The sequence below is a fragment of the Monodelphis domestica genome, chromosome 2 (genome assembly GCF_027887165.1).
Source record: "Monodelphis domestica isolate mMonDom1 chromosome 2, mMonDom1.pri, whole genome shotgun sequence".
In the NCBI taxonomy this organism is placed as follows: Eukaryota; Metazoa; Chordata; class Mammalia; order Didelphimorphia; family Didelphidae; genus Monodelphis; species Monodelphis domestica.
In genome coordinates this window covers 115,308,094-115,333,303 of record NC_077228.1, presented here as the reverse complement: position 1 = coordinate 115,333,303, position 25,210 = coordinate 115,308,094, and the positions used below count along the sequence as shown (strand labels likewise).

The following is a 25,210-nucleotide window of genomic DNA, read 5'->3' as shown; positions in this document are numbered from 1 at the left end:
AATGAGCTAGAAAAGGAAATGAAGAACTATGCCAATATCTCTGCCCCAAAACTCCCAAATAGGGGTCATAAAATGGTTTCAGAAGTCTGAAATGACTAAACAACAACAGATGGAGGAAGCATCCCAAAGGCTCTAACATAATGGAGAAGCTATATAAGGAATTAGCAGCCAAGTGGAAAAGCAGCAGTAGGCAGCTGAGTGAAAAAAAACATACCCAGCAAATGACATCAGCAGCACTTTGGAGATGCAATAAAGGGAAAGTTCAGAAGTGGAGACATTATCCAGCTTGGATAAAACTCTGAAAGTATGCATTGATCATACTTCAAGAGTATCACCTTCTTCAAGTGGTATAGGAAAGTATAACTTCTCTGGTAAGTGAGGGATCATTTCCTTAATTCCCAACCAGAGTTGGTCCTTCATAAATGCTTATTGAATAGAATCTCAACTAAATGCCCATTGTTTTATTATGATTTCGTGTTTTATTCTAAGCGAAGAAATATAGCTCATAAGCTGTGCACTGACATTGAAGATTACTCTTTGAATACCATGTGAGGTAGGTCTCAGGTGTGATATGATTATATTCAGAAGGTCTAAATTTAAAGGACCTTCTTCAGAAGCAGAATGGAATAGTGTGAAATGCAATAAATATGAGAGGCAGGACACCTGGATATGGAGCCCATATTCAAATTTATTATTTGATTGACTTTGGGTAAATTATTTATGTTCACTAGGTCTCAATTTCTTCATCTATAAAACTAAAGAGATTGGGTTAGTTGATCTCTAATGTCCTTTCCATCTTCTGTTCTATGATCTAAGTATTGACTATTATTAAGCAGTCCTATGACTCTGGGCAAATTGCTTTTCCTATCTGAGCCTTATTTTCTTCACCTAAAAAATAAGGATATTGGATTTGATAATCCTGAAGTGACCTTTCATGTCTGAGATTCTTTGATTCTAACCTTTGTTAGATACAAAATAAAGAAGTCCTAAAAATGGGATCCTCCCTCTCTTTCCTCAGGATCCTCTAAAAACCTAAGGTCTCAGAGGTTGAAGTCGCTCAGATTGGCTAGAGTTCTCAAAGGCTGTTGCCTTGGTCTGAATACCTCAATCTTAAGGGATCTCTCAATGGCCAGGAAGCAGAAAGCAACTTAAAAGTGAAATGGATTCCCACTTTGAATGCTGAACAGGATCTTAATTTCCCCTTGAATCAGAAAGCTTTATATTACAGGTCTGCTGGTGGCAGATAGGGGGAAACCTTGGCTGTGGCTGAGTTAAATATGGCTGGGATTTATGGCTGAATAAAATGTGCCAGATTAATAGGGTTTCTTTTCCCTGTGCAATAAATTTCAAGGCCCCAAGCCAGGTCCACTGCTAAATCTTCTGCTCAGGACTTCTATCCTGATCATTCTAGGAGTACCTGCCTGGCAGTCCAAGGTTGGTGCAAATAATGATCTCACTACTGGCTTTTCTCTGACAGTGCCTCAAGGTTGAAGGGCAAAGAGAGCTCAGCTAACTCTTTGGCAGCCACAGTAATAAAGACTCCCACAAGGAGATGAGAGGCCTCCCAGAAAACAGAAGAGAAAATATTGTCCTTTCTTCAAATCATCTTTGAAACCTTCAGGGGGCAGCCTATAGAGAGTTTGGTGCTTAAAAGGAAGAAAAAAAGGAGAAGGGTGAAAGATGGAGAGCTACTCACTTATGGTAGCTAGATGTTCAGTGTGTAGGGTGGCTGGACCTGAAGTCAGGGAGACCTGAGTTCAAATCCTTCCTCAGATACTAACTGTGTGATACTAGGCAAGCCATTTCACTTTTACCAGTCTTGGTTATCTTATCTATAAAATGGGGATAATAATAGCATCTACCTCAAATGAGGGAAGCCCAAATAAGATGCATATGAAGTTTTTTGTAATCCTTAAAGTGCTATATAAATACCAGCTATTATTATTATTATAAATCAGCCATCAATATTGTAGCATGAGGCTATACAATTTGAGGATCCTAAGCCTTGAGTCAGGAAAATTTGGGACTAAATCTTGCTTCAGACCCTTTTTAGTTGTCTGCCCCTAGACAAGTCACTTAACTTTGGTTTCTTCAGCTATAAAAGAGTAATTATGAGAAAATGTACCTCAGAAATTTGAGTTGGTATAAAGGTCTAATTACTCCAAAAATGTCAGTTCTTCATGGGAGGAGCCAGGTGCTTCATTCATTTCCGTCCCTTCTTCCCTTCATCATCTCATCAGTTGGACCAGAGACCATGCTCTGGAGACTTTAACCCTCTAATCTCTAGACTTTTTGTCTTGGGATTTCCCATTAGTAAGCATTTAATAAATGTTTTTCATTCTTTCATACATTTATTAGTTAGAACAATAACTGATATTGATAACTTCTTTTGAAAATTTGTAAAGAACTTTCCATTCATTATCTTTTTTGAAATCATACAATGACTCTGTGAAATGGGCACTATAAGCATTACACCCATGTTATTGAAGAGGACTCAGGTTTGGAGAGGTTGACAATTTGCCTAGGGTAACATAGCTAGTAAATATCAGAGGTAGGTTTTGAACTTTTTGAGTTCATGTCCATCATGTGATCCAGGAAGCTATCCAGGATGCTGTGCAAACTCAAAATGGGATGGGGGCAATAGAAGCAATTTGTGGCCATGATGTTCAGGTGGCTACCTTCTCCTTGCCCCGAGAGGGCTTGTCTTTGGAAATCAATCCAAATGTTTTGTTGAACAAACTGTCTCTATTATGAGCTGAGTACTCATGAATCTAAATGACTGGGATGCAGGAGAGGAAGAAGATCAGCTTGTCTCTCAAAATCATTGATTCTATTACCCAAAATTCTAAGGGTTAGAAAGGCCCTCCAAAGGTCATCTCAACCATTCCCCTGACTCCAAGAAGGATTATATCTCCCAAAGATATCAACTTTTTGTACATCTGTTATATTTCTGAGGTATGTGAAAAATGTTACTAAGAATGGCATTCTCTGTTGGGACGGCAGAAAAGGAAGTATAATAAGCCTTTATCATCTTTAAAAGAAAAATAAAAAGAAAAACTTTATTTTTTACAACCTGAATAGATAGTAGTAATTGGCATGGGAATAATAGCGAAATACCATTTTTCAATTTGCCCTGCCCTCACGCTAGGATTAGCAGGTAAAGCATATACTTCTTAACATAAGCTACTCTCAAATTGGACTACTTTATGTCCCCCCCAAATGCACCACAGTCTCCTAATTCTGTAGAGTAGTGTGAACTTTAAAACTACTCCACCCTACTCAGACTGTACTTTAGGGGAAGATAAAGTTGTAATCTCCTGATTGTAACAATGGAGATACTTGGTCTAATAGAATCAGGAATGTCTTTTGAACTCTACATTGCTTCACCCTACTTAGTCTACAAGGTCAGGAATGTCTGCACCCAGACTCAAGGATTAAGTATCTAGGAGGATGGCCCTTAACAGACATGTGCATAAATAGCTGACAGACCCCTTGGCTATCTTAAATCAAGCTAAGCTACCATTGGTACAGATAAGACTCAGGAAAGTGATGTAAAGCAGTCTATATAGGGTGCATCACTTCCTCTCTTCGGGCTCTTTTTTCCTGGAGAGGTGGATCTGGCTGACCATTTCCTGTGAGCAGGCCTAGGCGCCAGTTCGATCCTGGAACTCGAGCCTGGGAGAGTTTCTTCAGACAACTTCTTTGAAACAGTCTCTTGGTGAGTGATAAGACTGACTTCCTTTTCCCTTGGGCTCAGGAGGTGGGGCCTTTGGCCAAGGCCTTTAACTCCTGCTTGGCTCAGCCTGAGCTGGAGCAGTTTAAATTAACTCTTTCCTCTCCCTCTCTCTTCTCCTTAAGTCCTTCTCTCTATATTAATTGAAATCACCATAATTTCCAGCTGACTTGGGTATTTTATTATTTGGGATATCCCATGGCAACCAATAATTAATTTAGATATTAAGTCACAACTATAAAATTATCCTTTACTAGAGCTAGATGGCTCAGTGGGTAGAGTGTCAAGCCTATAGTAAGGAAGACTTATATTCAAGGGTTCAAATCGGGCCTCAGACACTTCTTAGCTATGTGACCCTGGGCAAGTCACTTAACATTTGCTTTGGTTTCCTCATATGTAGAAATGAGCTAGAGAAGAAAATGTCAAACCATTCTAGTATCTCTGCCAAGAAAACCCAAAAAGGTGCCCCAAAGAGTGTGATATGACTGAAAATGACTTTTATATCAATAAAAGGGGCAACTAGTTTTCACAGCGGATAAATCACCAGGCCTGGTATCAAAAGGACTTGGGAGATCTGGTCTCAGACACTTTCTAGCTATGTGACCCTAGGCAAGTCACTTAACAATGTTTGTCTAGTTCTTACCCTTCCATCTTAGAATTGTTACTAAGATAGGAAGAAAGGGTTTAAAAATAAATAAATAAAAAGGGAAGCAGTACAAAAATGAGGAAATGGGAAAATAATTTTATGAGGTGGAACAAGTAGGTTAGTTTATCTTTATCATAGAGCATATGGGGCAGAATCAAATGTAAAAATTCTGGAAAGGTAGGAAAGGGCAAGTTTACAAAGAGAATTAAATGTCAAACAGAAGTTTTCACATTTTATTCTGAGGTTTTGTTTCTCTATTTCACTTGGTATAGAGAATCTTGTATAAAAGCTACCTGGGTTTGTATCCTATCTTACCACAAAACTGTTATCTCCATAAGGGTAGGGATCATGCCTTGCATCTTCCCTTGCATCTTCTATCACTCCTAACATTGCACTCTGTAGGAAGTGACTATTTAAGAAATGTTTGTTGAATGAATGAGTAAGCAAATAAATAAATAAACATGGTTATATGACTCTGCATGAATATATGTAGCTCCATGTGATACAATTAGTAGGCATATGGGAGGCTAAGGGCTCTTGTGTATATAATAGATCATTAGTCGTGGAGGCAAAGATTTTAAGATAGCAATTGCTTTAGATATCCCATCTGCTCTGTGCTCTAGATCCGAGGCCTGGATCCTAGAACTTATACCATGCAATATTGGGGGAAAGAGGTCACTCTACCCTTGTCCCTCTAATTCCCATTGCTCTTTCACTGATACTGCATTTTTAGTCAGTGGGCAGCAATTTATTCTCAGGGTCTACAGAGGGCATGGTCAGCATCTGACAAGCACAAAACCTATGACCTCAACTTGAACCATTCTTCCCTGGCTTGCAGAAGGTCAAGGGAGTCTTGTTTGTCATGGCTACCTCAGCAAAAGGAAGATATGAAGCCCCCAACTCTTTTTTGAGGTCAAAATCCACTTACTGATAGAAGCAAGAGAGATGCTCTGGGCTGAATGCAAAATCTGTGCACATCTGATGAGGATATCCTAGAGTGGGCCAAGGGTCTCCTGAGATCCCATCTAGAGCAGAGATTAGACCAATGCTGCCAAGCTACTAAAAAAAGAATAAAGAAGCCCAGTCCATGGAGCCCTCTTTGCCAACTGAGAGATGGTTGAAGAAAATGCAGAATCCCCCCTACATTATCTGGCATTGGATGATTGTTCTCAAATTGACTGATGCTTAGGAGTATCCTCTCTCCTGGATATGTGAGAAAGATGGAGGATAATGGAAGGGCCATGATTCAGTGGAAAAAATTCTAGATGTGGGATCAAAGATCCTGGATTTAATAATAATACTAGCTAACATTTACATAGAAATTTAAGGTTTGCAAGATACAAATATTAATTGATTTGATCTTCACAACAGTCCTGGGAGGTAGGTGCTATTATTATTCCTGTTGTACAGAGGTGAAAACTGAGAGAGATTCAGTAACTTAATTGGGCCACACAATTAGTAAATGTATGAGGCTAGATTTGAACTCAGAACACTTCTTACCTTCTATATATCCAGCCCTATTGTCTAATCTTAACTCTATCCTACATTCACAAATTCAACCACTAGCCATTTTCCTAACTTGATGCTGTATCTCCTGCCTCTGTTCCTTCACACAAGTAGGTCTTCATGTCTGGAATACACTCCATGTTGATCACCTTGTCTTCCTTTGGGGACCACCTTTTCTATGAAACCTCCCCTCATCCTCTCAGTTTTTAGAATTCTGTCATCAATTTCTTTTATAGTAAACTTATTTGTGTACATGTTGTGCATACCAGAAAAATGTAGGCTCTTTGAGGGCGTTTCATTTTTTTTGTCTTTGAATACTCAATATTTAGCATGCCACTTTGCACAGAGTAGGAACTTAGGAAATCTTTGTCTCACTCATTAATTTGATAACCTTAAGTTACGTAGTTTGTTCAAAGTACTATACTAGGTCCTGAGGGAGATGGAAAGATAGTTAAGACATGGTCTCTGCCCTCTTGGAGCTGATTCTTTAGAGGTGGGGAGTGGGATGGAGTGGAAAAGCAAAAATAGGCAATACAGATTACCACCTTCTTCTGGTTACTCTCATCTATCTGGATTTTCATGACACTCTTCTGTCTTTCTTCTTCTCTTTGTCTAATCACTCACTACCCCTCAATATCTTTTGTTGAATCTTCATCCATATCATATTCCCTAACTGTGAATGTTCCCCAGTATTCTGTACTAGGGGAACAAGGGAAAGACACAATCATTTACTAAGCACTTACTATTTGCAGGCACCATCTATGTGCTTTATAAATATTATCTTATTTGATACTAAACCTTCTTCTCTCTCTTCATCCACCCTCTCTCTGACTTTCACTCTCTCTAATATTGTATTAGTTCACATAAATTTATTTACTATCTCCATGTCAGCTACCAGAACTGTATATCCAACCCTACTGTCTCTTGAAGTCCAATCCCACATTGCCAATTGACCACTAGATATTTTGAATTTGATGGCCATAAGCATTTCAAACTTAACCTGGTCAAAATATAACTCATTATCTTTCCCCTAATCTTGCACTTCTTCCAAACTTTCTTCTTTCTGTTGAGGATGACACCATACTTTTTACAACCCAGGTTTCATCTTCAACTCCTCATTTTATCCACCCCACTTAAATGTGTATATGTTGAAGCTTACTTCTATTTTCACGACCTCTGAATTCTTTCCTTTTCTCACCTGGTCAGCACTGTAATTGAAGCCCTCCTCATCTCTGGTCTAGACTATTACATTGGCCTCCTAATTGAACTTCTTGCCTCAAGACTCTTGATACTCCAATCCTTCTTCTACACAGCTACCAAATTGATTTTCCTTAAGCACAGGTCTGACCATCTTGCTATTGTTGTTTAGTCATTTTAAAGTCATGTCCAACTCTTTGTGATCTCTTTTGAGTTCTTCTTGGCAAAGATACCTGAGAGGTTTGCCATTTCCTTCTCCCACTCATTTTTTTCAGATGAGAAAACCGAGGCAAACAGGAGAAAGTGACATGTCTAGGGTCACTGGTTGGAGGTCATATTTGAACTCAGGAAGATGAGTCTTCCTGACTTTGGGTCAGGTACTCTATCCACTGCACCATCTAGCTTCCCCTGACCATGTCACTACCCTGTTCAGTAAACTTCAGTGAATTTCTTTTACCACTAGGATCTGATATGCATTCCTCTGTTTGTCATTTAAGTCCTTTCACAACCTGGACTAAATCTACTTTTCTCTCTTTATTATACATTATTCCCACTATAATCCAACCAAGCTAGCCTTGCTGTTCTTTATACATGGCACTCCATCTCACATTTTTGTGCTTTTGTACTGTCTGTGTCCCAGTCTGTAATGTATTCTCCTTGCCTCCACTTGTTAAAATTGTTAGATTCCTTTAAGGCTTAGCTCAAGGAAAAATTCTGTCCTTCCTGCTGCTAGTGTTGCTCACTCCCAAATTGTTTGTTATATGTTTTATATTCATTTTGTATAACCATATAGATTGTAAGCTACTTGAGGACACTGATTCTCACTTTTGTCTTTGTATTCCTACTTCCTCGGGAGAAGTAACCTGACATATTTGATAATTGGTGTTTAATAGATGTCCTTGATTAATTGATTCCATAAAGATTCAATAACTGTTATGCTAACATTTATATTGTGGTTTGACTGAATATTAAATTTATGGTCACCAGGTATACTAATTTCTAAATCCCCAAATGAATTACTCAAGTAAATGAAATTTATGATAGTTTATTTACAATAGAGAGAAGATATTAAAGAATGAAATAAAGGGAGAGAGAGAGAGAGAGAGCTCTGCTTCCTCATAGCCAGGTAGAAATTTTAAGGCCCTAATCAGGGAAAGGAATCTCAAGATGATTGGCCTTTCTTAGAGGTTCACACCTCCAGAAAGGCAGGGAAACTAAGTCAGCCTTTCACTCACCACAGTGACCCTCTAAAAGGAAAGTAGTCTGAGGTCTCCTGCATGAGCTCCTCCAGGGGTCCAGTTCTACAACCAAGTCCTAGTGTCTGTCTTCCAGTCTCTCCTCAAGTGTCTGTCTTCCAGTCCAACTCCTAGTCAGAGGATCTATCTTCTGGCCTCTGTGATCCTCTATTTAAAGATCTTTTTCTCTTGTGTCACCTACCCTAAATTTCACTTCTACCAATCACAGCAGACACTCCTCTCCATGACTGCCCATTCATTCACACATGGGTCATAGACCTCCCACTCAATGCATGAAATGGGTGTTCACACCTTTTTGTGGTTAGTTATACCTTTTTTGGTTATATCACACCTTTTGTAGTTAGTTCCTACCTTTAGTAGTTAGTTCACACCTTTAGTAGTTAGTTTGTACCTTTTTTGGTTAAAATGGGTAGATCTACTTCAAATACTGAGTTAACACTTTTTGGAGATTTAAATCTAAAAATAGATAAGAGATTACAATTTAATCTTCACAATAATGGAAGAGCTAAGTACCTTCATTGTTACAATCAGGGGATTACAATTTAATCTTCACAATCAAGGAAGAGCTAAGTATCTTCACTGTTACTTCCTTATTTCTTCCCTTCCTTCCTTCCTTCTAATTCTGACACCAATCAGCTATTTCATTTTGGGTTATAATCATTTCTCTTTGAACCTCAGTTAATTTGTAAAACAAGGAGGCTGGACAATATGATCTCTCCTGTCCATTCTAGAACTAGGTTTCTCTGATTTTAATCACCACTTTGGGTTAAGGCATATGCAAGGAAGATTGATCAGAAGAGGTACCTGATTGATTTGATGAATTTCCTGATTAATACTATGACCGTACCAGTGTAATGGGGGGCTGATCAATAAGAGTTCAGTCCTTATAATTCTGCCCAGTGTGTTTTGCCAAAAGCAGTTTTTCATGTGATCTTTAAAGTAAAAGGAATATCAGATATGGAATGATTTTATGAGATAAGAAATGTCAGAGTATCAGAGAAGAGAGTACCTGAGAGTGGACTCTAGTTCAAGAGATGGGAGCAACCAGGAGACTGACAGATTTCCTACTAAAATCACATAGTAGAGACAGATGTGAATGCTTATTCAGCATGAGAAAGAAACTCATAGACAATTTTCTTGAACTCCAACCAGTTATGTAGAGGAGAAGGAATTAGGTTTCAGTTTCCTGGTAGATCTTAAGAGGGGACCTTAGTTCAAAAGATGATAATTTCAGACAATTTCAGGCTGATGCTTGTCTCAACAATCCACTGAGGTAGGTTTTATAAATATTATTCTTCTGAGATGTAAAGTAAGAAACTCACAACCAGTGTTTATTAGAGCCAAGAGATGAATCTAGGGGTTCCAACCAAAGAATTATTTCCACTACAGTAAACTGCCCACCTAAATGAGGAGTTAACCTGAAGGAGCCCCAAGCAGGGAGCTGCTTGGTCAGTACAGCACATATCACTATAGAACATCTGACCAACAGACCCCCGTCAGGGAACCTAAATGTGCCGACGCCCAAAATGTAGAGTCCAGGAGAAACTTGTACTGACGTCCAAAACATAGATTCCAGGAGAAACTTGTGGGCCACGTATGGTGGCTAGTGATATGCTGTCAGGCATTGGGTATAAAAGACTGCACTCACAACTGCAGGCGGAACTCTTATGCTGAGCTTCCCCTGGTGTGTACCAGAATAAAGGACCCTTCTGCTTGATTGCATTGTCTGTGGGTTTTTCCTTGGTGGTGGGTGATGAACTAGACCCTAACAGACCCTGATCTAAAATAGTACGCTGGCCACCTTAAATTCAGAAGTGAGCATAGCATTGGCTTTATATTTATGTTGATTTTTTTCTTTCCAAATTGCAGAAGAGGTCTGAGGACCTAGAATCAAATCTTGCCTCTGATGCTTACTATTTGTGTGGTATTAGGAAACCCACTGAATTGCCTTGGGCCTCAGTTTCTTTAGTTGTAAAAAATGGGAAATGAACTTGATTACCCTCTAGTTCTAATTCCATGATCCTGTTGACTTGGAAAAACATAGAAGTATTAAATAGTCAGAAAAGTCACTCTTTAATCAAGGAAAAGGGGTTCATTGTGATAGTAGGTCTCCACACAGAGCTGTATGCTAACAACTACACAGAGTCTGAGGATTGAACTCTAGATGCTCTGGACACTGACCCCTGGAAGAGCCAACCAAGCTAGATTGACAACTCCAAGGAACAAAAGAACTTGGGGAACCTATATACCATTTGGGGGAAATTCAGGGGCAGGGAAAGATGATTGACATAGCTATAGCTACAAAGAAAATGGAGTGTTCAAACTACAGTGAAAGAACACAATCAAGCTTGGGAAAAGAATCATAGCTAGAGGCTAGGGTCTTAGGGAAGGGGCTGCTTTCAATGGATACTAAAAGGATGGTCACTGCCTAGGTGTGGGTCTTCTTGGGAAAAGGGTCTCTCATACAATAGGGTCCATTATTCAGTTTGAAACTGCTAGCCTGAGATTCCCTTCGGGTTGGATTATCACCAGGAACAGGGAACAAACTTTGGGGTCTCCAATTTAAAAGGTAGTCCTAAAACTTGGGGTTTATCAGATCTCACTAGGCTACAAGTTTGGCGTTTCTAGATTCCATGTCGACAATCCCAAGAATCAATCCTCTTTAGCCTAAACAACTAAGGCATATGTTGGGGATGGAGGGAAGGCTGATGGGACAAGGAAAAGGACAAGAAATTGGAGAGGTCACAAGGATCATGCCTGCTTTTTTTACAAGGAAAGAAGCTGAGTCCAAAGAAATAAATACCAGGCTCAGGGACACACAGTACATCCTTGGCAGCCAGGGTGGCAATGTTCCTCTCCTGACACTATTACCTGTTGTTTATTCCACCAGGAGGCTCTGGTCAGGACTTTCTGCTGCATCCAAATTATCCAAACCGTCTAAACCAGTTTGTTCGTAATTGAAAGAGAAATCCCTCTGACAGCCCTGCTCCCTGCCACTTTGCAAGTGTCTAATTGCCTAATACTTCTCAAATCGGAATAATTAAACCAGAGCTGTATTTTAATAGGCCTCAGGTCAGGCTATGTACATGGCTTTCCCGGTCAATTTCTTCCCTGTTTTCCACTAATCTAGGGGAGAGGAAACTGTCCTCAAGTGGTTCATTTGCATCCAAACCACTATAATTTGTAAGTAAATAGTAAAGCTTTTAAATGCAAAGGAGCATCAGGGAGTTGTTGGAGAGGACTGACTTGCCTTTGATCCTTCAAACCACTGGAACCAGTAAAATTCTCCGGAGATGCACTTCCCTCTCTCCAATTACACCCCACCTTAAAGGGAGCATCCTACTGCCCGCTCTCCACCAACCTTTCATTCTATTACAGTCTTTGCAGGCCCAACATCTGTGGACTCCTCTTTCCCAGCTTTTTGTAGCTACCTATATGAGGTGTGATTTCAAGGACTCACCAGTACATTTTAGAGCTAGAAGACAAAAGAGGTAATTACTCAAACCCAACTCTCTCATATCAAAGAGAAGGCTAGGTAGTACAGTACAGTAGCTAGAGCACTGGCCCAGAAGTCAGAAAGCCTTAAGTGAAAATCTCGCCTCATTTACTGGATGTGTGACCCTGGACAAGTCATTTAATCCTTTTTGCTTCAGTTTCCTTGACTGTAAAATAGGGATAATAATAGTATCCACTACTCAGAGCTGAAGGAAGATCAAATGAGATTGTATTTGTAAAACAGACTTTAAAGGCCTATATAAATGCTAGCTATTCTTGAAACTACTAGCAGTTGCTGTTTGTCAATTTTTACTTCCTGTCTTAGTGACAACCCTAAGCTAGAAAGGCAAGGGCTAAGCAAATGGGGTTAAGTGACTTGCTCAGGGTCACACAGTCAGGAAATCTCTGAGGTCATGTTTGAACCCAAGTCCACTGACTCCAGGCCTAGTGCTCTATCTACTGTTTCCCCTAGTTGCTATTGTTCTTTCCTCCCTCCACAGATAACATGTCAATTAGTTAATTATGATTTTTTACTATTTGCTGTCTTTTTAAAATTAATTATTTATTTTAGAGTATTTTTCCATGGTTACATGATTCATATTCTTTCCCTCCCCACCTCCCATAGCCAACAAGCAATTAAACTGGGTTTTACATTTTATTATTTGTTTTCTGACATTTTGCCATCCACGTCCTCTTTCTCCTTCCTACTCCTTCCCCCTCCTCAAGAAGGCTGGCGATATTATATTGTTAAGATTAAAATTTAGGGGAAGCTGAAGCAGGTAGAAATTAGTTTCTCTCTGCAAGGAGTATTATTTTTATGAGGTTTGTTAAAGGTCAAGGGTTAAAGAAAATACAAGCAAGAGAAGCATGTGCTAGGTGGGCCATGAGGCCCACCCAAATTTCACTCACATCATGAGACGAGTCTGTTTGCCAGAGGAGACAGGAAGAGAAGAGCCCCCATCCCCCCCCCCACCCCCATGGTGGAGACCCTTTTAATAATCATTTGCTCTTGGCCCAGGTGAGAATTCAGTGAGATTACAAAGCATTCTGGGGAAGTGGAGCAAGGACTTCTGGGGGTTGAAGTCCTGGATTCAAGTCTCCATTTTTTATAATATAAGTCATACATATATTATCATATAATATATATTTCCCTATTGTAAAACAAGACATACTGCTTACACTAAAGAAAAATTCATAGAGGAAACAAAGTAAAGAACGATATGTTTCAGTCTATATTTGGACTCCTTCTGCTCCTTCTAGGGCAGTGCATATCCTTTTTTATTGTGAGACCCTTGTGGTTGTCCTGGATCCTTGCCTTGTTGTTCATAGTGAAGTCATTCACAGTTGATCATTATACATTATTGTTGTTCCTGCATACAACATTCCGGTTCTGCTCACTTCACTTTGCATTACTTCATATGTCTTTCCAAGTTTTTTGGTGAGAAGAGGCGGAGTCAAGATGGCCACATAGAAGGAGCAGGAGTTCAGACCTCTGAAAACCCTTCCTTATGGATCACAAACTGAATGCTCCTAGGGGACTGAAAATCAGACCTAACAACAAGACAGAGCCAAGGAACCCTCCTGCTGGACTCAACTCAAAAGGTACATTCCCCCCCCCCCCTCCAATCTGGAATCCGAGAACACTTGGGTTTAAGGGGAAGGAAGAAGGAAGGTCCCAGGACCCCTCCCCCCTTCCCTCCCACCCAGAGTGCTAAGCCTCCAGCTGCAGTGGGAACCTCTGGGTGGGCAAAGGTGCTGGTCTGAAGGGTGTGGGCAGGGCTGTGCCAAGCTCAGAGCATCAAGCACAGAGCTAGAGAGGGAGGGAGCTGGCAGCCTGATCAGAGCCATGGAGATCTTCCATACTGCTCCAGCCTTCCAGGAGGTTTTTAGCCTCAGAACACACCTAGCCTAGCTCAGCTGAACTTAATCCCATCAAAAGTCTTCAGAACTCAGGGAAGCCTAGGCTGCAATACCCCTCCCTCATTGACTGCTGAACTTTAATTCAATAAAAAGCCTCCAGAGGACAGGGAAGGGCAAACTCCAACACTCCTCCCCCAGATACTGCACTGAGAGATCTGACAAAGCTCCAAGAGGGGAGACTGACAGAAAGCCCCAAAACCAAGTTTTTTGGTGATCATTATGATTGTCCTTTGTTTTTGAAGATGACTAATGACATGATGAATATATTTTAGTGAGGCTGAATTGCACAAAATTGTCAGCCTCATTCTCTCTTCCATTGAGGTTCATTGGTAAGACAAAAATCAGGGTGACCTGAGACCTTGGTGTCTGCAATGTCTGACCAAGTTTTAAACACTCTCCAGTAGTACTTGCTTCAGTCACCTTCAAGGAGTTGGGAACAAATTGTTTTGATTTGCCCATTTTCCCCATTTCTGCTGGGGGAAGCCTTCACATGCTTGGGGTATTCATTTCCCTAGATCACCAACAGGTTTTAAAGCTTGTTGGCTACTTTCAAATTGGCTTAGTCCATCTGTCAAGTTGGTTTCATCAGGGTGTGACCAATAAGCATGCCATAGTTTCTTGGAGCCCCAGGTAAGAATGGAGTACCAAGTGGGCACCAAATGTGGGTGAGCAACCATGAAAAGCACTGAGCAGACCCTCATGCCAGAGGTGCTAGTTGTCACTAAACATTCCAGGACTAGTCCAAAGAGAAGTAACTTGACCAAGACCACACGATTATCTAGTATCAGAGGCAGCAGTAGAGCACCAGATTGCTGGCTCCCAGGTCAGGGCTCTCCATGAGCTCTTAATCATCTATAGCTAATGAAGAACAGTATTTCAAGATGCCTGTGTATATAATTCAGCCTTGGTGTACCTTTAAGGTTTCGAGTGCCCAGAGGGCAAATTCAAGCTGTCTGTGAGGAGTCCTCTCTCATTACCAGAGAGAAATAAGGGAGGAAGTGCTTGCTTTGGGCAGCTGGACAGAGGGGTGGGGCATGCAAAAAAATGTCCTTGGGTGCTAGGAAGAGAGGGAAAGGAGCAGCTCCCAAAGTGCCACTCTGCACACCACGACTTTGCCAACACTATTAAGATTGGTAAGCAGAAAAAGCTTTGGGCTTAGAGTTAGGATAGGAGCTTAAATGATCACACTTAGTACTTATGTGGTCACAATCATCAGCAAATCCTTTCTTTTTCCTGTACTTCAGTTTCCTCATCAGAACATGAGGTAATATTTGGGTAAAAATACTTGTACCTCTCACAGGATTGTGGTGATAAGAACGATTGTGCTACCATGGACAGATCATTGGATTTATGTCCAAGGAAGGGAGTTTGAATCCCAGCTCAGACTCCCTGATCTGCTTCTTATTTACCTGTGTGATCTTGGACAAGTCACTTGGACTTTCTAGGTAAGCTTTTGATGGTTGGAAAGCCCAGAAGTGGGTGACAGGTGGCTGTCTCAGTTCTGCCTTAATTGTAGACCAAACAATTTGCTTGACATTTTCCCACTGAATTGGTTGGTTGAGTGAATTGCCTGAGTCAATTCATTCTCTGAATAGCCAGATTGAGACTCAGCTTCAGGCTGCAATGCTATATAAGTCTGTTGGGTCATCGCCAGTTCTCTTGAGATGTGGCCCCCTTCATCATGGTCCCCAGGTCTACATTCCAGGCCAATTAAATACTGGTAGAGGCCACTGGTACATTTGAAGGATATCTACATTACAATTGCATGGTGTTTGCATATAATTTCTGGGTACCTCTATAGATTGTATTTGGTTCCCAGGAAATGTTCAGCTTTAACATTTTATTTATTTGTTTGCTCCTTTGAAGGCTGCCTATCATAAATTTCATTCTTTCCTTCCCCTCAACTTTTTTTACTGACTCAGATCACTAGCACCCAAGTTACACAGCAGAAATGGGGGGAGATATTTAGGGATAAAGTTGTTGCCTTCTTAAAGTGTTTTGGAATTTTTGGATGAGCCAAAGGCCATAAGTGGGAGCTGTTTAGACTTTTATGGATCTGGAAATAATATCAATTCTCCTTGATCACATTAAGATTTATGAAGAACTTATTCAGCTGGACTTTCTCCATATTTTGTCAGGGATCAGTCCACTCTATTTCTCATCTTCACTTAAGACTCACTTTGGTCTCTGTGCCTAGAGTGAGAGGCTCTGACATGTGAACTTTTACCTTATCTTGCACACACCTCTCTGTTTCCCCTCAACCATCTCCCAATAGTACTCTAATCTCCAAAGCATACCTACCACTACCCACTCCAGCTCTACTTTATAAGTGTAAGCACCTTGAGGGCTGGAATTGTTTTGTTTGCTTGTATTTGGATAATCAGGGTAAGCTCTTCTTTTTTGAAACCCTTACCTTCTGTCTTAGATTCACTGTGTATTGGTTCTAAGGCAGAAGAGCTAAAGGGCTAGGCAATGAGAATTAAGTGACTTACCCAGGGTCACACAGCTAGGAAATGTCTGAGGTCAGATTTGAACCTAGAACCCCCCTGTCTCAGAGCCTGACTCTCAATCCACTGAGCCACCCATCTGCTCCCAGGGTAAGCTCTTAATAAAAGAGTTTTCTGTCTCTTTCTGTCTCTGTTTCTATGCCTGTCTCTGGTTTTTGTTCTGTTTCTATCTTTCTCTTCCCCCCCCAACCCCAAACATCAATCCTATGCTATGATTTAGGTGAAAATTATACCACTCCCATTTTACAGGTGAAAAAATGACATTAAGTAGCTTGCCTAATGTCTTGAAAGTCCCACTGATGCCTTTTCAGTGTAAGACCATGCTGCTCCTTAGACAGCTATACTGACTTGTAGCAAACAACATTGTACAATGGAAAGAGACCTGGAACCTCAGTTTCTTCTAATGTAAAATGGGGATTAAAAATACTTTGTACTACCTGCCTCCCTGAGTTGTTATGAGTCAAGTGCTTTGCCAGCCTGAAAGTGGTACATAAGTGTGAGATGGTTATGATTATAATTATTATTGTTGTTTGGAGTAGAAAGAGAATTCCAGATCTGTAATTTGCTAGCTGCATCTAGCTGTGGGTAAATCACTTTATCTCCCTGGGCCTCGGTTATCTCATCTGTAAAATGCAGAGAAGAGTACTTCCTGTGACCTCTGAGGTCCCTTTCAGCTGCCACTCTCCCATTTTTGTACAGTGGGGAATATGGGAAAGAAGAAAACCATGTAGAAAGACGAAACTAGGAATGAGTTCCCATTTTCCTGAGGAAATGAATAATGAATCATATTAAGCAAATCTCTGTCTCTTTTACTTTGTCTCTTTCCATGATTAGTTCTCAATATCCTTCTAACACAAATCCCACACATGATGTACCACGAGCCAGCGGGGGCTCTGTTTTCTCCTTCTTGCTAACTTCATTCCTTCACAGTAGCAGAAGCATCAGCCATCGAGATGGATCTGTTTCTGCCTGTCTGAACTCAGGCTATGTCATCCTGTCTCAGAATGGATGAAGCCTCTGTTAAAATCGGGTAATTGTCTGGATGCAAAGCTTAGCTTTCTGATGGGAGGGATTTGTGGTGTGTCAGGAGACAGACATGCCCTGGGACATCATATTATGTTAATTCTTCTCCATCGTGTGTATGTGATTTGACAAGGTCTAATGTGATGTGACTAGGCAACATTTAAGGGAAAACAAGCAGTGGAGGGTTGTGGGTTCATTCTCCATTCCCGTGCTGAAGAACTTTGACAAATCAATTGTTTTAACTCCATTAAGAACATGAGGACAAAGCAGTCCTCAGTTTCTTCATCTATAACATGAGGAGATTGCCCTAGGTGACTCCTAAGTCTCCTTGCAACTTTTTTTTTTAAAAAACCCTTATCTTCCATCTTAGAATCAACATTATATGTTGGTTCTAAGGCTGAAGAGCAGTAAGGGCTAGGCAATGGGGGTTAAATGACTTATCCAGGGTCACACAGCTACAAAGTGTCTGAGGTCAGATTTGAATCCAGGACCTCCCATCTCTGGGTCTGGCTCTCAATCCACTGAGCTACCTAGCTGCACATCTTCCCACCCTCCACCCCCCTTGCAACTCTTCAATGATCATCTCTATGCCTTTGCCCAGATGACTGTCCTCCATACCTAGAATGTTCACTTTTCTCACCTTACCTGTTTCTTCTAACCTTTTTTCTTATTAGGTTTCAACTCAAACTTACTCTTAGAAGAGACTTTGCTTGATTCTCAACAGTTATTATTTTTCCCTTAATAAATTAGTCTGTATTTATTTTGCTGTGTACATGTTGTTTTCTACCCTCTCCCAGTAGAATGTAAGGGCCTTGAGGATAAAGGCCATTTCATTTTGTCTTTGTATCTCCTGTGCCTAGCACAGTGCCAAGCACATAGTATACACTTACACTGAGAATTGGAAACATGCAAGATATAATCTATATATTTTGCAGAATGATGCTTTCTATGGAGAAAGGATCTGAATACAAAATATTAATTAATTGAAAAAAACCACTCTGGACATTGCCATTCACTCTACTGGTGAATCTTCCTATGTAGTATTGTCTTCCTCCAATGAGGATGTAACCTTCTGGAAAGACTTGTATGAAGTAACGCAAAGTGAAGTGAGTAGAAGAACCAAGAGAACACTGTACCTAGTAACAACAATAACATTTGATGATCAACTATGAATGAATGGACCATTATCAACAAGGCAAGGGTCCAGGACAATTCTAAGGGACTTGTGATGAAAAAGGATATCCACCACCAAGAAAGAAACAGATAGAGTAGGAAGGAGGAAAAAAAAGAATAAGACATTGATTTCTGGAAATAGCAAATAGGAGAATTTGTTTCTCTTGGATAAGCATATTTATTATAATTTGTTTCACATATATAACAAATCATATGTATTATACTCTGGTTATGGTTGTTAACATGGGGACTTCTAGATTTCCACATTGACATGGTGCATACTTTATATATGTAAGTATATACATTCATAAATGCTAACAACAACAACAAAAAAGAATGTAGCCTTCTTGAAAGCAAGGACTGTCTCACTTTCTTATTTGTATCTCCAGCACATGACACATTATAAGTACTTGATAAATGCTTTTTCATTCATGTTGACCTGAAATGAATTTATTAAATCATGTGTTGGTTTGGAAATCAATATATAATAATCAAGCATTATATTTTAAAAGTTTTATTAATAATAACTTGAAATAAAAAGCTAGAATAAAGCCTGCCTAACTCAGCTCAGTCCCAAGAGAAGAGAATGAGGGCATGGCTTACCCTGAACTATATACAAACATGATCATGCAGAGGTGGTGGAGAGAAGAGAGGAATTCTGGGAAATACTGAAGGACTTCTGGGGGATGAAGTCCCAGGGTTCAAGATTTTAATTAATACACGTGTCATTCAGTGTCATTCAGACTACCATCACTTGGGAAGCAAAGTCTTTGCTCAAAGAGCAAATCACAGCTTCCCAAAGTAGACAGAACTAGTAGTAACGTATTGGAATTGCAAAGATGAATTTAACTTAGACTTGCTGGAAAGAAGAACTTACCAAGAATAGAGCTATGCATAGAAAAATGCATATACTTGCTAGGTAGCTAGTTCAGTTCATTGGAAGAACAAAGGCTACAATGACCATTTGTGGAATATGTTTCAGAGGGAATTATTTCCAGCCATAGATGTGACAAGATGACTTCTAAAGTCTTTCCAACTTTGAGATGATATGATTCCAAATTGATATGATTCTCTCTTCCAAATGGCCAGTAACATAGTATAAAAATTTAATATCTTCCCAAGGGGTCCTTGGAAGCACACTTTTCTTAGGCAGTTTTTGTATTTTATAATTTTTTTCTTACATTCATTTCCTAACATTCAGCGAGCACATGAAGAGAACATACAGACTTGCCATGCAGACAGAACTGACACAGTGGACATTAATGATGTAAAGTGGAGAGGCTAGAGTGGGTAGGTGATGGTCATGACTAGGATGAAAGGAAAGCTCCTTCTGGATAGAGAATGTGTCTTTTGTAGGTCCTTAGAACAACTGACTCATTGTCTTACTCATGATCTTGAAAGGTCAGAGTCAAATCATGAGGCAATTGGAAAAGCCATTCAGGACTGGAAAACAACCTCTTCTAATTCCTCATTAGGAAACGACTTTTTAAAAGTATCAATCTCTTTGTACTGGCTCTGCCAGTGTCTGTTTACAAGGAGCCCCCACTGGAGTGTAAGCTGGATAACAGGGGAGGGTGTCGGGAGAACATCAAAGGTAGAGGATTGGTGGGATGAAGGAACCCACCAGGGGTAACACTAATAACCAGGAGATGAAGGAGGAGCTCAGCTGATAAAGGGGAGTGCAGGAGAACAGCCCCAGGCCTTCTGATCTCTACCAGCAAAGCAAGACCACAGCCCGTTACCTCATGGCAGGGGGAAATGAATTATTGAAATCCTGGAGTTAAACATGCTATTCTTACTAATAAGCTCTTTTAGCTACAACCCCAAATATGCCAAATGGAGGCACAGGAAAGATTCGTAATGATGCTAAAGTCTGTAAAGGCTCGAGTTCTGAAGCTGTGGCCAGAACACATTAGTCCCATCACGCTGAGCTCATATTTAATCCTGACAAAGGACAAATATTAAGGTGTCAAGAATTTAATTTTTTTTCTTTGTCACTGGAGAGAAGAAGTGTTAGGCCATATTGTTTTCAACAGGGCACTTCAATTAGGCCTTCAAGAATAGGTAATGCATGCTTGAAGAAAGAAGAGCTTCTGTTCTGATCCAGGGAGAGCCGAGTAGCTTGGTGTGAGGTTTAAGTCTGATGTTCCCCACAAGGGACCCACCAGTCACAATAATTACATTGCTGTCTTCTCATTATATGATTTATTTAGATGTTGCTTTATGAATTAATTCCCTCTAATTGCTGCTCCTCTCACTGTAAATCAGGGTTTCCTGCTTTCTGTAGTGCAGTGAACATGATCCTACAGTGCAGTAATTAGTCCAATTAGGAAGGAAGGCAGATGTGGAAAACCAATTAGTTTCAGGAATATGTCTGCATCTATGTATCCCAAGTACTCTTCAATTGAAATTTAATAGCGACTTAATAAAACATTGTTTTATTCATAAACCATCTCTTCCTTCCCAGCTCCCATTTGTTTGTTTACTTGTTCATTTCTACAGAGCCAGGGCCACTTTTCTTCCATACTGGATGAGTTCCTTCCCATGGAAAGTGAAATTGAAAAAGACCTCCTTATTGGGAGCCTTGGATGGCTCCCATCTCCCAAGGAGATGGATGACTTCTCACATCTTTAGACCTTATTTTATTGAATTGGACCCATCATCTTGACCCTCATCTACACACATACTCAATTGTAGATCTGCTTCCATTCCCTTTCTCTCTTTCCCACTCTTCATTCAGTCATCATTCTCCAAGGGATTCTGTGGCCCATAAAGTGTTGGGAAACAAAACAAAACAGTGGATTTTGAATCAGAGGACCTGGCCTCAAATATTAGTTCTGTGCTATACTACTATCTGTGTGACCTTGAATGTATCACTTATTTCTCTGGGTCTCAGTTTTCTCTTCTTTAAGGTGAAGAATTGAATTAAATACCTCTAACTCAAAACTCAAGTTGGAACTCAGTATCGGTAAGGTCCTTTCCACCTCTTAATAAATGTTCCTATGCCAAAAAAGGCATATTTAATTCAAAGGCATAGCCAGAATAAATGTACCAACATTTATTCCAGGAGCATAATCCTCCCTATACCACTTTGGTTTGGGGGGAGGATAGGAAAGAAGCAATTATATTCACAGTTTAACCCAGTTACTATCCATCATTAGTTCCACCAATATCTAAATCCAAAGTGTGAGGAGCGGGTGCTCTGGGCTTGAGTCCTGGGACTCTGGCTTCTTAGAGCTTTCCTGATGGACTGGTTGAAACCCCTCATTAGATAGGATGCTATATTGACTCAACTCATTAGATAGGATGCTATTGAGTCATGTGACTAATTTGCCTCATGGAAATTCAGTTCCTGACCAGCAGAAGTGCCATAGGTGACATGGTTGAAATTTAGGACTCTAGGACTGGGATAGAAGTAAAGCCTGGCCAATTAGAGAATCTGAGAAGGTGGAAAGAGACTAGCTTTATAGGTCAGAGTACAGGAGCATTGTGGTCTCTTTTCCCCCCCAAAAAAACAGAGCTTCTCTCTCTCTCTCTCTCTCTCTCTCTCTCTCTCTCTCTCTCTCTCTCTCTCTCTCTCTCTCTACTATTATAATTTAATATAGAGTCTTTAAGAAAATTTTAATTATTATACCTAGAATCCTGGTCTTCAAGATGCACATCCCCTGAACCTAGAACTGAAAAGAATAAACAAAAATGACCTAAGCTCCCAGCCCATTTCTTGGGCACATGGACTGAAGGTGGTGGGAGGAAATAAAATAAAGGAACAGAGGTCCTTAGGCCCTTCCCCACTACTGCATGGTGCCCTTGCAGTCAGTGAATGAGTCTTTCATCCATGATCTTCTCAAGCTTCTCAGGGCATTCAGTTCAACAAATGACTTCTTCTCTATTCCACCCTTCCAACTAACAACCCTAGATGGACTAAATTCAAAATTGAAAAAGTCATTTTATCCTACAGGTTTTTCAGGGTCTCAGGTATTCATTCACACCAATGACACAAACTTGGAATACAAATCATGTCTATGGTTAAGCCATAACCAGAGGGAAGAAACTGTGAATTAGGTCACCCAGTCATACCCAGAGAGAAAAACAACTACTTAAGAAGTAGAAATGGATGAGAATTATATTAACTTTCCATTTAAAGTGATAGATGAGTGGTGGGCAGAAAGGACTGTCTTTTTTCTTATTTTATCCTGAGGCAGTGGTGTATATGGTGAATGGAAGCAGGAAATTTTGGTACTATTTGTGAAATGGTCTCCTGACTCTGTGCCTCTATTTCCCTCTCTGTAGATAAGATTTTATGACTAGTCTTAGGATTCTTAGAAAGCACAGAATAATATGTTGTTAAAGTTAGAAAAAAATCTCAAAAATCCAACTCTCCTCACCTTGATTTACAGACATAAAAACTCACACTCAGGAAATGAAATTATTTAAGAGACCAGGTAGCATAGTAGGGAAAAACAAAACAAAAACCAAACTAGAGTTGAAGCCAGAAGACTTAGATTTGAATCTTGTTGGCATCCTTTTACTAGTAGAGTGGATGCAGACAAGTCACTTAATCAATCCCTCTGAGCTCCAGTTTTTATATCAGTAAAATGGAGATAATAAAACTTGTCCTCAAATGCTTAAAAAATGAAACATCATAGAAATATGAGATATTATTGGCCCACTGGCTCTTTGCTAGTTTTAGAATCTGGGATTACTGGCTCCTAAGCCAAAGCTCTTTGCACTGTACCTCTGCCTTCTCTAAAACCAGATCTCTAGAACAGTATCTAAGGCAGTGGAGGTTTTATAAAATATATCACCCCCCTATTAACTTAAAATCCCTATTCACTGCCCATATCTGAGAGGTAAATTACTGAACTTTTGATTTATGTAACCCATTATCTTCGCACAGTGGCTTCAAGGATATGCCCCATTTGTCAATTCTGCTGTTATAGAGTAGGTTCTATTTAGGACCTGAACAGGTCCTTGCTAATGCCCAGCCAAAGTAATACAATTAGCATAGTGCTTTACCACCCAGGCTCTAGGAAGGCTTAGCACAGTGGCAATGGGTTGGATTCAAGAAATAGCCCACCCTACCTAGTAATGGAAACAAGGTGTCTTTTTCCTAGCCTGAGAGTCATCCTGTATTTCTCTTCCTGAGCCTTCTTAAGCAAGTAGCAGGGAGGTAGTTTGCTAATGAGGAATCAGAAGAGGCGGGTGATAGTTCTTTTTCTAAATCCGGTGTTCCAGTCATTGCCACTGCGGCTCAGGGTTTGTAGAAGAGGGGAGAGGAGGATGCCTTTTTGGAAGGAAAGGTCGTGACAAATTCATTGTGGATTTCAGAAGATTGCAGCCCTAGCAACCTAAGGGATCAGGCAGGACATATCTCAGCTTGCAAAGACTCATTATTGTATTTCTCCCGTGTGGGATATTGTTCCTTGTCCCTGGCTACAAACGCCCAGCTACTCAGGGAAAGATGAAAGACACATACAAAAAATCCCAGCTGATCAAGGGGATGATGAAGAGGATGCAGAAAAGAGAGATGGCTCCCTCTCTGTGACCTCTCACCAAGACCTGTTTTTTCCTGTGTGTAAAAAGGGCATCTGCCTTGGTCCCTTGTATGATGGTGCCCACAACTCAAGGTCCTTAATATGATATCTGAAACAAAAAAGGCAAATCTGATATATGTCAAGCTCTGTCAACAGCTTATCAAATTCCATGATGGGCAGCTGGCTGGTCCATTGCCACCACTTTTCCTAACATAAAAAACGCTTTCAAATCTCTCACACTAATGATCACAAACCATACTCTTGTGAATGATCTCGTCTGAAATGAAACAGTTCAATACCCTGCAGCCGACCAATATGGCTAAAAGTCATTTCACACACCTGACTACAATGACTCCTGAAGCCCACATACTTCAGAGGCCTGATCATACAGACATTATTCGAAGAGTTTTAAGCCAAAAGGTTCCTAGGGTTACTTGACAATACATTATAGAATAGCGCCCCTTTTCTCTGCTTCTAATATAGGTAGGGTCAGAAGGAGGTTCCGCATGGAAGAAATCAAACAGCCCACAGCCACAAAAATTCGCCCAAGGTCTTGCTAGTGTTAAATGAGAGAGCCAGACGGTGAGCTTAGCCAGAACAGTAATGCCTGCTCAGCTCCCTTCCTGAGGGACCCTTTGCATTGATTGGGCAGAGGATATGCATTGGGGGGAATCGAGCATCCCAAGCAATCGATGCAGAAACATGGCCAAGAGAAGAACGCAACAGCAACTGCTTAGCATCCATTCTTCCCCATAATTAATATTACCCAGCTACTCAGGCAATAGGAGCTTGTCTGCTGGAAAAAAAAATGCTCATTCTGGGAAACCAAGCAGCAAACCAATAAACATGGGAAAGAGCATAATAACATAGCCCTTGCAAGACAAGAAATGGAAACTGACTTTCCAGCAAGAAAAGTGAAACTAACACCAGGGACTTCCTTTAACCTCTTCCCGCCCATCTCAAACCCTTCCCCTCACTTCCTTCCCTCGAGTTCCCGGTGCCCTCCCTCTCCAAATTTAGCCCATCTATTTTCCTGCACCTGAGACAAGCGTTCTCTTAATTGGTCCATTAAAAGAGGTGTTGAAATGTTACTAATTGTCAAAGGCAATTAAGTGTAGCAACATGTCACAGGTAAATTAACGAGATGCCAGGTGTTTGGGAGGGGGGAAATTGCAGGCTTTGGCGGATGGAGAACAGGCACTAGTTTGTCTGGATGTTAC

At 40.5% G+C, this 25,210-nt stretch overlaps 1 long non-coding RNA gene across 2 annotated transcripts in view; it reads left to right on the top strand.

The window, feature by feature from the left end:
* Positions 1–25,210, top strand: part of LOC103098631 (uncharacterized) — a 311,024-nt gene that overhangs the window by 86,528 nt on the left and 199,286 nt on the right. The window contains exons 2-3 of one of the 2 annotated variants that reach the window (XR_008916196.1): positions 13,265–13,435; positions 15,054–15,198. This is a non-coding gene — a long non-coding RNA (uncharacterized LOC103098631). The remainder of the gene's footprint in view (positions 1–13,264; positions 13,436–15,053; positions 15,199–25,210) is intronic. The other variant, XR_008916195.1, reaches the window with a different exon arrangement.